The 14,845-nt window shown below is 37.7% G+C and overlaps 1 protein-coding gene across 1 annotated transcript in view; it reads left to right on the top strand.

Annotated features, from left to right (window-relative positions):
- Nucleotides 1–8,885: 8,885 nt before the first annotated feature.
- lrrc4cb (leucine rich repeat containing 4C, genome duplicate b) overlaps nucleotides 8,886–14,845 on the top strand; it is a 29,020-nt gene continuing 23,060 nt past the window's right edge. Inside the window, exon 1 of the mRNA XM_048185129.1 lies at nucleotides 8,886–10,205. The gene's annotated coding sequence lies outside the window, so the exon portion shown is untranslated. The remainder of the gene's footprint in view (nucleotides 10,206–14,845) is intronic.

Genomic DNA, 14,845 nt, shown 5'->3' with positions numbered 1-14,845 from the left:
CCAAAAATGAAAATAATGTCATTTATTACTCACCCTCATGCCGTTCCACACCCGTAAATCCTTCGTTAATCTTCAGAACACAAATTAAGATATTTTTGTTGAAATCTGATGGCTTGGTGAGGCCTCCATAGGGAGCAATGACATTTCCTCTCTCAAGATCCATTAATGTACTAAAAACATATTTAAATCAGTTCATGTGTGTACAGTGGTTCAATATTAATATTATAAAGCGACGAGAATATTTTCGGAGCGCCAATAAAACAAAATAACGTCTTATATAGTGATGGCCGATTTCAAAACACTGCTTCAGGAAGCTTCAGAGTGTTATGATTCTTCTGTGTCGAATCATGATTCGGATTGCGTGTCAAACTGCCAAACTGCTGAAATTACGTGACTTTGGCACTTCGAACCGCTGATTCGACACGCTGATTCATTATGCTCGGAAGCTTCATGAAGCAGTGTTTTGAAATCGGCCATCACTATATAAGTTTTTTTTTTTTTTTGGCGCACCAAAAATATTCTCGTCACTTTATAATATTAATATTGAACCACTGTACTCACATGAACTGATTTAAATATGTTTTTAGTACCTTTATGGAAATGTCATTGGTCCCTATGCAGGCCTCACAGAGCCATCGGATTTCAACAAAAATATCTTAATTTGCGTTCCGAAGATTAACGAAGGTCTTACGGGTGTGAAATGGCATGAGGGTGAGTAATAAATGACAGAATTTTCATTTTTGGGTGAACTAACCCTTTAAGGAGAAAATACTCAGCAATGATGTTGACTTAAAAATTTGCACACGGCTTGTCTTAAAAGACATATATAAACAACATTAAGAACTTGATTTTCACCACAGGGGGGACTTAAAATTTGAACCTTACAATACACATTATGTAACACAGAAGATCAAATCTTTTTTTTTTTTTTTTTCTCGGTATTTGTAATTCCAACAGAAGATGATTTATATAAAATTCTAAAAGGAGCAACATCAAACTTCATTAAAGTTTATTATGCAATGTATGCAGTGAATATGCAAAAGACCCCGGTTCAGCAAAATGAACAGAAAGGCCCTCTAGGGTCCATAGTCTGTTAGATCCAGTTCTCCATCACGATATGATTAGAGCAAAAAGCTCTAATCAAAAAGCTCTACTTGGAAAGTCTTTGGATTTTTAATCAAGTTGCTAAATATTTGCAATGTTTTTATAAAGTCACAACATATCATTGGCATTCCTCTTCCACCTTAGCACAACTTTACCATGAACTTTTTGAGAAGTATGTACTTAGCCTTTGAATGAATTATAGATGAAGTGTTTGGTTCTTTTGATTTGCTGTACCCCTCAGCGCTAATATGCTGAATGAGGCTGCTGTTTTCATGTGGTTCAGTGCTGTACCGCTTTAAGCCTTTGCTTTCCTCTCATCGCTAAACTCAGACTAGACCCCCAAAATGCAAATTTTACCTTTTTTATATATATATATCTGTGAGTATATTTAATTACATCACCACCATTATGCAATCTGTGATTTCCTTAATTATCTCAAAACCTTAGTGGGACTTACTTTATCATTAGAGACTAAAGATTTCTTTCTAAACACCAAAAAAAAAAGAAAAAAAAAAGGCTGACATATTAGTGTTGCGTAATCATGAAAGCCCATCTGAAGAGTTAATGGCTTATTACAGGAGGAGACATATAAAGAGAAGAGGGTTTCATTCTCCACTGAAAAGTCAGCCAAGTCTAGTAGGGAATATAATTAATTTTGTGCTTATCCACTTCAACCAACTTCAGCTTAACATCACAGCTAATTACCAAAGTAACTCCTATGAGCATCAGATCCAAACTTGTTTAAAAAAAAAAAAAAAAAAAAAAAAAAAAGGTAAAACAGCAGAAACTCCTATAGTCTTACTCAGCATAAATGATTTTTACTTAGATGAATACAGTATTGGAGTTCTAAAGAATCTGCAGTGGATTGAGACCTTTCTCTGTTACCCAAGTGATTATTTTTAATGTCAGGGCGATCTTTCATTGCACAATTACTGAAAGTGAAATGTCTATGCCAGTGCTGCAGTATTATTTTTATGTGGCATATTTTCAAAGCCCATTTTTATGTTACTTATAAATCAATGTGATTATGATAACGGAATTAGTGAATATAAATAGCATTTTTAAAATGGTGAATGGTATAGAGCTCAGTTGTTTATTGCTGAAAAGCTCATACAAGCACTACAGACAGAAACAGCTTCTCTCTCTCTGGGAGCGGGGTATAGCAGTGGGAACTGAATCATTTTAGTACCTGCATTCAACTCAAAGAGGTGCACTATTTAATTGTTTGGTTCCTTATTTGAGTGTATTAGCGCACTGATTTAAACCCACATGCCTCAGAGGCAGGAAAAATCTTTGAGCCAAAGCTACAGTGAAAAAAATAAAATGAAAAATTTTAATTTATTAAATTTATCACATTTAGAATAAATTCATTTACCACAAAAAGGAAAGCAATGAATTAATCTATGTCCTCAAGCAATATTTTAATGACACATTGAACAATTCATTGTTTCTGTTTGGAGCAGGGTTATAAACTTGACTTGGTATTTTAGAACATGTGAGCATGCTAATTACAAAAGGCAGGGAACTCCAAGCGAGAGACTCTTTTCAAGCTTAAGGTCTATACAAAAAAGTTAATTGTTTTTATTTTTAATTGTCATGAGGTAAAATTATTTTAACTTTGATCACTCGCAGATCCCTGCTGGTGTAGGTAAGTGACTCATTATTTGACCTGCTCATTATTTTGCCTTTAAGGCTCCTGGCCAAAACTGCACAGTGTCGTTAAGCATCGGATGAAGTCCTATCATTTCCCTCACTGTATTCAGGAGAAACCTTTTCTTATATAACCAAAAAGAATTATTACACCAATCGTAATTTTATGCAGTTAGATTAAGAATCTAGAATCGCCCTAATTTAATTTAATTTCACTTGACATTTGATATTCAACAGTATTCTTGACATTTATTCAACAGTGCTTTTGATCTGCCTGCATTGACACTATTCTTTTAAAGGAAAATTATATACCAATTATCAATGTAAAGCTGCTTTGACACAATCTGCATTGTAAAAAGCGCTATATAAATAAGGGTGACTTGACTTGACTTGACTTCAAGAATAATACTAAACACATCATCTTTTAATGGCCTCTTCCTCTTTTTTTCATTTGTATACATTTATTTGGGGGAGAAAGGTGCTCCTCACAAATATATTTTTCAAGTTTGTATAGCTAGGTGATATGTTTTGGTATATGTATGGTATAAATCCCAGAGTTCAGAGTTGGCAGCCTTGTCTCTGCTCTATGCGTGGTCCTTATCATATGGATATTCTATGTTGAGGTAAGTCATTTAATATTAAAGTGAGACAGAAAAAAACAAGAGCAGTGGGAAAGCAGTATTAATGATTTAAAGCTATAGCCTTAGTATCTTTGGAAAGTCTCTCCTCTTGTCTTTCTTTCTACTTTTTTGAAGTCTGTCCCAGAAAGATGACAAGTTTCTGAATGCAAGCTCAGAACTGCAGATGTGTGGGATGTAGTAAAAAAAGAGTAAAGAATTAATTCCTCACATATAAAACTGCTACAATCAAACAAGCAACTGCTGGAAAATGACAGATTTTACAATCCATCCATCCGTGCAGCTTTTCATCCACATCTGACAAACTGCACTGCAACACATAGCAAACTAAAAACATAGCCTACATGCTGTAGCATTTTCTCACGCTATACAGTTTTATCAGAAAAAGAATTAATTCATTCTGTCACCATATGCATAAACTGCTGAGCTTCAGAAAACTGAATCAAAGAAAGCAAAATAACTTCGCATTTTGAATATGAAAGTGCTATCAATTCAAAGTAGTCTTATTGATGATTTTCATTTTTAACAGTTGCTTGCTTTATGCAGTATGTCTTCTCCCTCTACTACAGGTATTAGAGCCCACCTCCCACCCCCTCAAAGAATAAAAAAATTGACCTCATGAAATCATCAAAGAGCTAGTTACAAACACAACATTAAAATAGTTTGTTTTAATATACAAACCCGATTCCAAAAAAGCTGGGACACTGTACAAATTGTGAATAAAAAAAGGAATGCAATAATTTACAAATCTCATAAACTTATATTTTATTCACAATAGAATATAGATAACATATCAAAAGTTGAAAGTAAGACATTTTGAAATGTCATGCCAAATATTGACTCATTTTGGATTTCATGAGAGCTACACATTCCAAAAAAGTTTGGACAGGTAGCAATAAGAGGCCGGAAAAGTTAAATGTACATATAAGGAACAGCTGGAGGACCAATTTGCAACTTATTAGGTCAATTGGCAACATTGACCAGTATCTCTCAGAAGTGAACATGGGCAGAGGATCACCAATTCCCTCAATGCTGCGGTGAAAAATAGTGGAGCAATATCAGAAAGGAGTTTCTCAGAGAAAAATTGCAGTTTGAAGTTATCATCATCTACAGTACATAAAATCATCCAAAGATTCAAAGAATCTGGAACAATCTCTGTGCGTAAGGGTCAAAGCCGGAAAACCATACTGGATGATCTTCGGGCCCTTAGACGGCACTGCATCACATACAGGAATGCTACTGTAATGGAAATCACAACATGGGCTCAGGAATACTTCCAGAAAACATTGTCGGTGAACACAATCCACCGTGTCATTCGCTGTTGCCGGCTAAAACTCTATAGGTCAAAAAAGAAGCCATATCTAAACATGATCCAGAAGCGCAGGCGTTTTCTCTGGGCCAAGGCTCATTTAAAATGGACTGTGGCAAAGAGGAAAACTGTTCTGTGGTCAGACGAATCAAAATTTGAAGTTCTTTTTGGAAAACTGGGACACCATGTCATCCGGACTAAAGAGGACAAGGACAACCCAGGTTGTTATCAGCGTTCAGTTCAGAAGCCTGCATCTCTGATGGTATGGGGTTGCATGAGTGCGTGTGGCATGGGCAGCTTACACATCTGGAAAGGCACCATCAATGCTGAAAGGTATATCCAAGTTCTAGAACAACATATGCTCCCATCCAGAAGTCGTCTCTTTCAGGGAAGACCTTGCATTTTCCAACATGACAATGCCAGACCACATACTGCATGAATTACAACATCATGGCTGCATAGAAGAAGGATCCGGGTACTGAAATGGCCAGCCTGCAGTCCAGATCTTTCACCCATAGAAAACATTTGGCGCTTCATAAAGAGGAAGATGCGACAAAGAAGACCTGAGACAGTTGAGCAACTAGAAGCCTGTATTAGACAAGAATGGGACAACATTACTATTCCTAAACTTGAGCAACTTGTCTCCTCAGTCCCCAGACGTTTGCAGACTGTTATAAAAAGAAGAGGGGATGCCACACAGTGGTAAACATGGCCTTGTCCCAACTTTTTTGATATGTGTTAATACCATGAAATTTAAAATCAACTTTTTTTCCCCTTAAAATGATACATTTTCTCAGTTTAAACATTTGATATGTCATCTATGTTGTATTCTGAATAAAATATTGAAATTTGAAACTTCTACATCATTGCATTCTGTTTTTATTCACAATTTGTAGTATCCCAACTTTTTTGGAATCGGGTTTGTAAGCTGCAAATTTCATAACTAAAGCATTCAAAAGATTTAGTGCAGGGATTTGCTAATTAACTTTAATTTCTTTGTAATTTGAGGTGCACAATAGATCGTACATGTATTTACATAACAACATTTTGGAAATATGTATGTCACTGTCCAGAATTGATTCCTCAGTCTGTTGTAATTACGAGGTGATATAGGCAAATATATCAAACAGCTTTGGCATCTACGCTCTATGGCTACAAATCATCATCATTATTATGCATTCTCGTTGGTTGTTCACACAACTATTCATATGAGGGACAGTTGCCTGATATCGTTTAAAATCACCTAATGCATCTGATGCCAAACTAACTCAATTGAATCAAATTAACACACAGTAAACAATAACTGTATACTATTATCATGTTTTCTTTAACTTTGAAAATCCACTGAAAACAATTTTGACATACGTATAGTACACATTATCTGGACATGTATTAAAACCGTATAGCTAACATAAGTGTTCAACATAATGAGCTCTTAGTGGAGTTCAATTACAAAGAATGCTCAGAGGATGAATTTTGTCTACAAATAAGGTAGAAGTATCTGTATAATTTTAAATTTCCCTCTGCTATGGTGTTTCATCTGTGATTTGTATCTGTTGAATACAAACAGATTTCTCTGACGCACTGCACCTCATTACAGTTTACTATCTGCATTTGTTTGCATCATGGACAAGGCAAGTGGGCCATTGGGACATTACAGCACACCCAGATGAAAAAGTTACCACTCAGCACTAGTTGTGTACCTATTCTGGAATACAAAATGTACTAGAAATATATACCAACAACGCAAGGTTGTTTTAAAAGTTTGGAGTGATTGTATTGCTTTTACTTTTCTTTTTCATTATGCTTTTTCTATTTACATTAACTGCAGCGACAGTCCCCACCAGTTAGCTATAGTTGAGTGCCTTACTCTAAGCCATAATGGTGATAAAGAGAGTGCTATCAGTAACTCTCCTTTAATTAGATCACAGAATAGTGGAATAGGGTGAACAGTATATTGCACTGATTAAAGTGAAGGCTCATCAAATGGACCATGTCACTACAAAAGACTGCTGTTACAATTTAACATGAGGTGAACTATGCAAAAGAACAGTTTCAGGTAGATTTGCAACAGAGCACTAAAACCAAGCACAATATTCTCAGCCTATAAGGTTTACATATGATGCCACATCCCTCCTAAAATAAGTCTCAAATAATGAGGCCTGACAGAGCTAACAGTGCTTGACCTGGTATGATAGACTCTACCACACCAGGTTAATGACTGTCCTAGTAGCCAATAATCCAGACCAGCAAATCACTGGCTTGGTCGAAGTCAGGCCAGCTGCCATAAGCTGCATTTTCCAGAAGGGAACGTGAGTGTGCTTTAGCACTGCATATTAATAGCATATTAGGAATCTCCAAGCTATATGGCATGCTATCTCCTTTTAGCATGATAATTAATGATCATAATCCATCAGAACAATTATACAAAGTGTTCCACTTTGTATTCTTTATAGAGGCTTATGCTTTAGAGCATTCACTTTTGCTGCTGAATGTGCATGTATCAGGCATAACATTATGACCACCTTCCTAATATTGTGTCCATCCCACTTTTGCTGCCAAAACAGCCCTGACCCGTCAAGGCATGGACTCCACTAGATCCCTGAAGGTGTGCTGTGGTATCTGGCACCAAGATGTCAGCAGCTGATCCTTTAAGTCCTGTAAGTTGCGAGGTGGGGCCACCATGGATCCGATTTGTTTGTTCAGCACATCCCATAGATGCTCGGATTGAGATTGAGATCTGGGGAGTTTGGAGGCCAAGTCAATACCTCAAACTCGTTGTTGTGCTCCTCAAACCATTCCTGAACCATTTTTGCTTTGTGGCAGGGCGCATTATTGTGCTGAAAAAGGCCACAGCCACCAGAGAATACCGTTTCCATGAAAGGGTGTACATGGTCTGCAACAATGCTTAGGTAGGTGATACGTGTCAAAATAACATCCACACAGATGGCAAGACCCAAGGTTTCCCAGCAGAACATTGCCCAAAGCATCACACTGCCTCCGCCGACTTGCTTTCTTCCCATAGTGCATCCTGGTGCCATGTGTTCCCCAGGTAAGCAACGCACACGCATCCGGCCATCCACGTGATGTAAAAGAAACCGTGATTCATCAGACCAGGCCACCTTCTTCAATTGCTCCATGGTCCAGTTCTGATGCTCACGTGCCCACTGTTGGCGCTTTCGGTGGTGGACAGGGGTCAGCATGGGCACCCTGACTGGTCTGCGATGCACTGTGTGTTCTGACACCTTTCTGTCAGAACCAGCATTAACTTCTTGAGCAATTTGAGCTACAGCTCGCCCTTTGGATCGGACCACACAGGCCAGCCTTCACTCCCCACGTGCATCAATGAGCCTTGGCTCGCCGGTTCACCACTGTTTCTTCTTTGGACCACTTTTGACAGATAAGACCACTGCAGACTGGGATCACCCCACAAGAGCTGCAGTTTTGGAGATGCTCTGACCCAGTCGTCTAGCCATCACAATTTGGCCCTTGTCAAACTCACTCAAATCCTTACGCTTGCCCATTTTCCTGTTTCTAACACATCAACTTTGAGGACAAAACTTTCACTTGCTGCCTAATATATTCCACCCACTAACAGGTGCCGTGATGAAGAGATAATCAGTGTTATTCACTTCACCTGTCAGTGGTCATAGTGTTATGCCATAATGTTATGGTGTATAATGTGAGGAAATATTTTTATTAAAGAATTTTAGGATACTTCAAGCTTCAGCAAATAGCATACCTTTTCCTAGTTATTTTCGATCACTTTTGTCATTTCATTATATTTCAATATAGACCCACTTTTCACATGTATTGCAAATTTATTCATCAAAAAAAAAAAAAAAAAAAAAAAAAAAAAAAAATCCAATCCCTACTTATTCAAAAATTATTTGGAAAGAGCTGTAGAAGTTTTTGTTGCCATGCAGTGTAGGAGAAAATTACATTCAAGGGGCCTTTTATCCCAACAGGCCTTTAGTCATTCATTCTACCCCATCGAAATGAGTATGTTTGAGGGACTAAATCTTATAGAAAATAAAGTAAAATAAATTGTGTCAAATATGATTAATGGATTCACAAATAATTTATTGAAGCTGCATACAGTACCTTGGTAAAAAAAAAAAAAAAAAAAAAAAAAATTGATAAAAACCTAATTATGTGTGTTCATAATAGTAGGAAAGGAAAAATGATACCTACAACGCCTCTCTGCATCTAATATTTAGAGATGTAGGGTTTCTGGTGATGGTTGGCAACTTGGCAGAGAACAGAAATATCGAGAGGGCGATGAATGCCGGTAGGTGGCAATCCCACATCAATTTGTGCCAAAAAAAAAAGAGGGGAAAAAAACACTACGGAGAAAATCCACACATATTAATAAAGTCAAGTTTAAATAAAGATATCACGCTGTTCTTTTGGCTTTGGACGACATGAGCAAGTAAAGACTGCGCGCGCACACACGCACACGCACACACACACACACACAATGATGGGCATCATTCAGCAACAGATGCGTTTCAAACGCGCAGTGTCAGGTTTAATACATCATCCGTCAATCGCTGCAAATATACCGTTCTCCTGAGCCACATTTTCACAGACGGTGCCTCTTTCCGTGTGCTTACACTTTCTATTTACATTTTCTGACGAAACATTGAGCTGGCCGGCGCAACAACGATTTGTAAGCAACACGAAAGAAAGGGAAAACTGCAGCGCCAATCAAACGTCGCTTTAAATGAGCCCAGACGTTGTGGGATGAGATTCACGTAGGGAACGTATGAAGTTTAATACGCTGACATTAAACGACAGAATTAGCTAGAACACCCCTTACCAACACGAATTAAAATGTTATTGTTGGATGTTGAGTCTCAAGGATTCAGTCGAGCCTATGGTTCAACTTTGAGGAGGCTCTGCAGTGGACATCGCTCACGAGAAATGAAGGCGAGAGGAAGGAGTGCAGACTCAAGGAAGCTGTGAGGTGATGCTGTAACATTCAACAGCATTCAGCGGAGTCAGCACGTTATGTTACATCTATGGACTGCGGTGGTGGATGTGGGCAAGATCTGAGGAGCGTGGGGCCAGAATGCGTTGAAGAACGGCGGTATATGGCAGTGGTTTTAAAGGGCACATCTCGATCAGAGAAACCTTCCAAGTACTAACTCTACTGGATTTTACCCAAAGGGAGGCTGTTGAAAACCCATGTGGTTTAGACATTTCCTTCCCGGATGTGGATACTGGGCTTATTTTATGTGTCCAGCAAAACATACCAACGGTGGTAGATTTATTCCCCTTTTTCTGTACAGATTTTGTAGAAGATCTTCCAGCCCCCCTCCCCCTTTTTTGCACCTGCTTTGCTTTGTCAAAGCTCACCGAGCGCTTTAGAGCGCGCTGCTCTTACTTGCATCTCCGTACATCGTGCATGGATTCTACATGAACTGGGGTTTTGTGAGGGCTGCAGTGATGCTCCCGTTTACTGATATCGCCTCACAGCTCGCATTTCTGGACAAAAATGGGTAAGGAAACGTAGCCTAATCTAACCGATCTGTGTAAATCTATTTTAAAGAAAACCTGATTTTTTATTATTATTAAGTTGACGCTGAAGGGATGCATATATTTTCGAGCATTTCCTTATCTATCTATCTATCTATCTATCTATCTATCTATATATCTATCTATCTATCTATGCTGCAGGGAGTAATGGTTTGCATTATTTCTATGGCTGTAATATGGTAGATTGTGTAATATTTATGCATGCATTTGTCTTATGCTTTTCTGTTGCTCTACTTACCATTACTTTTGCTAGAATATGGCGTTGGGTCATTCATATTCTGTTCACATGTGCATTGCTATGCTCTAAAGAGACAAGGGGAAAGAGGCAGTGTATCCATGATGGTCGACACAATGTTTCTCATTGCTTCTAATAGACCCCAGTGACTTCTGAGGCTTCCTGAATAGACCCCAGTGACTTTTGAGGCTTCCTGAAGCTTAGTAGTTAACACATTGCATCATAACCCATTTTATAATTAATTTGTGATTTAAAAAAAAAACTCTCAGCAGTGTAGTTCCAGGAAGGCTGGCATCTCGCACTGGTGCTAATCTGCATTTAACATTCAACCCTCACAAGGCTTTAGAACCTCACTAGGTAGAGACTGAGGTGCTGTAATGAACACTATAAGCAAGTCTGATTCAAGCTTCTGAGCCATGTATTGGTTTTTGAGAGAGCTTACGTAATTTATGATGGATGATTCATGGGTTCGTGGGTTGTTGCTTCAACAGAGGTGTTGAGGATTGAGGAGCTGTCTTTTTTGGGGAAGGTGCTGAAACCATTGCTACACTGTAAAACAAAAAACTTGTTAAAAAAAAAAAACGGTAAATGATTGGCAGCTATGGCTGCCAAACAAAAACCGTAAAATTAAAGTAAAATATCTTAATTCAAATAAAGTGCAAAAACAATAATTTTACAGAAATTTTCATTCAAAGTTTTAGTGAAAACACTGTTATTTTTTAAGTTTTTCCTTGTTTAAATTAAGATATTTTACTTTAATTTAAATTAAGATATTTCACTTTAGAAAATTCATTCTCTAAAATTAAAAAATTAAAAAAAAAAAAAAAAAAACTTTTTGGGTCACTGGAAATAAATCCTTATATTAATTTGTAGTTTTCAAGGATGGAGTGATACTGTTTCCAGTAAAGTATCTTCTGATAACCACACCTGTTCTGTTGTGAAAACATTCTTAATCAGTTGGTACTTATCAGTGTAATCAAACAAATATTGGTAAATTTACTTCTATGAAAAGTCCTGTCAAATAAGTCTCAGGCAAATAGGCCATTTCGGAGAGGCTAGCAATAGCAAGCTATAGCTTTGAAAGCATGAGATCCCACCTTCCCTTCAGAGCGCTCTCTCTAAAGCCACGCCTCCTCTAAAACACATGAACACACACAGCCAGAGCAGAGTCTGCAAAGCGTCATGAGAGATTCCGTTAAATTACCTCATGTCTCAAAGTAACATAACATTACAATAATAATGACCATAAACAACTTAAAAGGTTAGTTCACCCAAAAATGAAATTTCTGTCATTAAGTACTCACCCTCATGTCGTCCCAAACCCGTAAGACCTTTGTTTGTCTTCAGAACACAAACTTTTTTTGGTCCTGAGACTTTCACAGAAGATATATGTATATTTTTTAATAATTAGACCACTTCTATTATTGATTGCTATCAGGAGAGTTTTAACCAGTATAACAAACAGTGTTTATGAAAAACATTGCCTACCCTACCTTTAAACAAATGAGCTAATTCATGCTTTTTGTTTTTATGGGTGTCTTTAATACTTTCCTTCAAGCACTTTTTTTCTCCACTTAAGCTCCTAAAGAGTAACAAATAATAACAGAACAGCAACAATATTTCACAAGTTAATGCTTGCAGATATAAAAATGATTCTCAGTGTTTTAGATAAATATACTAAATGAGCTTTAACTTTGCCTTTCACTACAAATAATCCATGACAGATGTTCTGAGCATTTTCAGTCCACTGTGGACCATAATCATCTTAGCCAGCTTAAATGAAAGCATCACATAGCTTAATTACAATATTTTCGAGAAAATGAATTCTCTAAAATTAAATGTGTGATTAAAATTGCATATCCATTGGGGTCACTGTTTAAAAATGAATCATTATATTAATTTGCAGTTTGAAAGAATGGAGTTATACTTTTCTCCAGGAAAAATATCACCTTATAATCACACCTTTCTGTTGTGAAAGCAAGTTTCTTTTCTAAAAGATTGTGGCCTGAAATTAATTCCTGGGCTGGACATTCCTTATCCCCTCTTATTTGATTGATAATATGTCAGCAGTTCAAAGAAACAAGATTCAATGCATGATGCAGACACTGACGTGCTGTCATGAGGTTGAGTGTTAATGTATTGAATGTGTCTGCTGGGCCAAAAAAATGCCAGATACCGTTCAGTTCCCCTAAGGCAAGGAGAAGCCTGTAAACGAGAGCATTTAGCCAATATCACACACATTAACCTCAGTAATCTCTGCCACTTAGAGAAAAATGAAGCAGTTCAAATGCTTCTGCTCAACCTGATGCTTCATAAAGACCATCTCTGATGTGGGTCAGGCTGTGCAAAATTAAAAAGTTTAATGACACAGACTGAAGAGATTGTGTGGACTAGCTTCTTCAAAAATGCAAAATATGTGCTAAAAACAAGGACAACTGTGCTCTAGCGAAATTTGTAAATGCTTTTTTTTTCTTCTCATTGCTGGAGTGTCAATGCAGTGAGGCTGAATGAATGACCGCACTGTACTGTTCTCGGGTCAGAGGAAGTGATGTTAGACAAGATATAATCCAGCCAACAGTGAGCACTGCTTCTACCAAGCCTCACCGGCTTTCTCTTTAAAAAAGGTGTTTTATTAATCATGTGGTGTCCCTATTACTCCATCCCAGCAGAATTTAAAGTAACAATAGTACAATAATAGAATATTAAGTGGGATAAATGTCTGACTTCCTCTTTAGCTAAAATGACCTTTCCTTTGGACCATTACTGTAGAATCGATAGCGCTTGTTAGATGCATTCATGTTTATGTCAGCCATTGTGAAATGTACAACAACAAACATTCAATTATTTTGTGGTTATTGATGAAATATATCTGTTGCGTTTGAAGACAATATCAGCTTACGCTATACATCACTAATTCCAGAATAGCAAATATAGTCACTCAATTTAATGCAATATCTTTTGAATTATGCATTTCTGTTGAAAAGATTTGTGTATTACTGCCAATAAATTAAAGAATCGTTGTGCTAAAATACTAGATACAAGATTACAAGGCACAAGCTTGTAAAGCTTTGTTTATCCTGTAACTTTTTAACAATCCTTATATCTGATCTACTGCCCAGGATGACTGAGCTACGAAAACCCCTCTGGTTTTTATGTGTTTTATGCAGCCTTTATGTTTATGTTTAATAAGGTCTCCTGTGGCAGATTTTTGCTGATGATAATTCTGGAATCGCCAAAGGCTGTTGCTGGGTCATGTGACCTCTGTGAATGCTTGTTCACATTACTCTTCTGTGAATTTGTACTGGAGCGAAGATACCGTGGTTTATTACCTGCAGTATGTTGGTTGTCACAGTAGATCTCCCTTAACAATTTCGACTGCACTGAGGTGAATCTGCTCTTGGAATGGCCTAACCTGGTTTCCTAGCTCATTGCCTACTTGCCTGCTGAGCAATATTGGGGTCATGGGTTCAAATCCCATAGTAAAATTCATCAATAATATCTGTAATGAGCTACCCTGCATAGTGACACAAGCTAACAATTAGACCCATCCAGAATGGCTTCATTTATAGTCCTGTGAAGCTGTGTCCACTGATATATAAGCACACCCCGTTGATGTTTTTAGCTCGAACACATTTTAGATTCTTTATCATCTCTTTTATTATGCAATGAATCAGTTGCTGATGTAGACATATCAGTCTGATTTATAATTTGTCTGCCTGTGGCCATTGCAAGGAGCATATCGCCTAATGTGAATTACACAAGCAAAAGATGTAGGTCTTGGGGAACAGGATGCAGCCCAAATGGCTGCAGATAAATGATGGAGTGAACATGCTGCACTGGTTTTAGTTCTGCAGCAGATGTCTAATGCCATACACGGACACAAAAACCCTTTCTGAGAGACATTTGGCGCAATGGAGAGGAGCCAGGGTGTTGCACAGATGCATAGGCACAGAGAGGTTAACGTTCATGCATTTTAAATGTATAGAAATAGGTCCTTTGAGCAGCTTATTAAGCAAACCTCTCATTTCAGTGAGAATGAAAATTGACTCCCTTACCCTCAGGCCTCAGTAACTGTAATAAATGTCTGTGAATTTGAAATACTCTGCCTTTGCGGCTCAGTCAGAGCCGCCATAGAGATTGTGCTGTCACACAATAGCGACAGCTTCTGTTGATTGTTAATTCAGAAATCCTATGTCAACACTGTATCCTACAGATGAGCCAAATGGCATAAATTGTACTGTTCAGTGAGATTAGTCAGTGGAGACAGAGAGGGAGGTGTTCTTAGCTCAGCTCAGCTTATAAATATCACTTTGCCTTGATTGCACTGTATGTTTGTCATCACCACCGTGGAAGGCACAGTACAAATCT

This window comes from Megalobrama amblycephala, linkage group LG3 (genome assembly GCF_018812025.1).
Source record: "Megalobrama amblycephala isolate DHTTF-2021 linkage group LG3, ASM1881202v1, whole genome shotgun sequence".
NCBI classification, from domain to species: Eukaryota; Metazoa; Chordata; class Actinopteri; order Cypriniformes; family Xenocyprididae; genus Megalobrama; species Megalobrama amblycephala.
This window is presented reverse-complemented; position numbering and strand designations above follow the sequence as displayed.